This window comes from Cariama cristata, unplaced genomic scaffold (assembly GCF_000690535.1).
Source record: "Cariama cristata isolate BGI_N322 unplaced genomic scaffold, ASM69053v1 scaffold31670, whole genome shotgun sequence".
In the NCBI taxonomy this organism is placed as follows: domain Eukaryota; kingdom Metazoa; phylum Chordata; class Aves; order Cariamiformes; family Cariamidae; genus Cariama; species Cariama cristata.
In genome coordinates this window covers 408-1,455 of record NW_009595769.1, presented here as the reverse complement: position 1 = coordinate 1,455, position 1,048 = coordinate 408, and the positions used below count along the sequence as shown (strand labels likewise).

Here is a 1,048-nt window from a genome sequence, read left to right as displayed (position 1 = left end):
CCATCACTCCCACACCACCACCCACCCACCCCCAACCCCAAATGAATGGGGAAGATGGTGGGGGTCCAACCAGCACTGGATGTACCCCTTTATTTCCCAAATCCCCTGGAGTATGGAGATAGTTTGGGTCATGTCTCCACTGTCAGCTCTCCAGGGAGAGGAAGCAGGAAAATACTCCTTCCCCCCAAAGTGGGGTTGTTCAGCACAGAGGTGTGGGGGGCTCGACTGCTCTGGGAAGGGCAGAGACCCCCAGCAGTACCCCCAGCTTCGGGCAAGGAGGAAAAACAGCCCTCCGGCCCAGGCACCACTGGGAGTCGAACCCAGGATCTCCTGTTTACTAGACAGGCGCTTTAACCAGCTGAGCCATGGCGCCTGCCTGCCCTGCTGCCATGGGGTGCCCCCCCAACACACCTGACCCTCTGCTCCCCCCACCCCTCATGTTCCCCACACTGCTGCCCCAGGTCTGGGGTACCCCAGCCCCCAAACAGTTTATCTGCCACTGGGAGCACCCACACTGCTGACCCAGGCCCCTGGCACAGGGAGCACAACACATCCCCTACCAGGACCAGCTGGGTTTTGGGGTCCCAGCCCCTGCGGGGACTTGCTGCCCCCTCTCCCCTTTCCATGGCAGAGCCTTGCCAGATGCCCCAAGATGACTGCCTCTGTCTGGGCTCTCTCTCTGGCTGCCCACCCCAGCATCTGGGGGGTCCCCAGGGCATTGCCCTCCTGCCCAACTCACATATGAGTGCCCAAGGCCAACCCAAACAATCTCAGGGTGGCCTTGGAGGGCTCAGGCATTCCCAAACTCAGTAGTTTTTTGAGAGGTGCATGAGACACCCCAAAGGGTAGAGTGGCCAAGAGAAGCTCCCCGGTGCAGCGGATGCTGGTGACACCCATGCTCACCCAGCTCCATTTACCTCCTCCCATTCTGACCCAACAGCAGCACTGGGAAGGGGACCGAAACCTGCTTGACCATTGCCACCCAGCAGGAAGGCTGACATACCAAGGATAAAACACAGCTCCACAGCACCCTCCAGCTGTACCTGCT

The 1,048-nt window shown here is 60.2% G+C and overlaps 1 non-coding gene across 1 annotated transcript; it reads right to left on the bottom strand.

Moving 5' to 3' along the window:
- Positions 1-299: 299 nt before the first annotated feature.
- On the bottom strand, positions 300-373 carry TRNAT-AGU. Its single transcript has one exon. It is a non-coding gene; the product is annotated as a tRNA-Thr (tRNA).
- Positions 374-1,048: the final 675 nt, after the last annotated feature.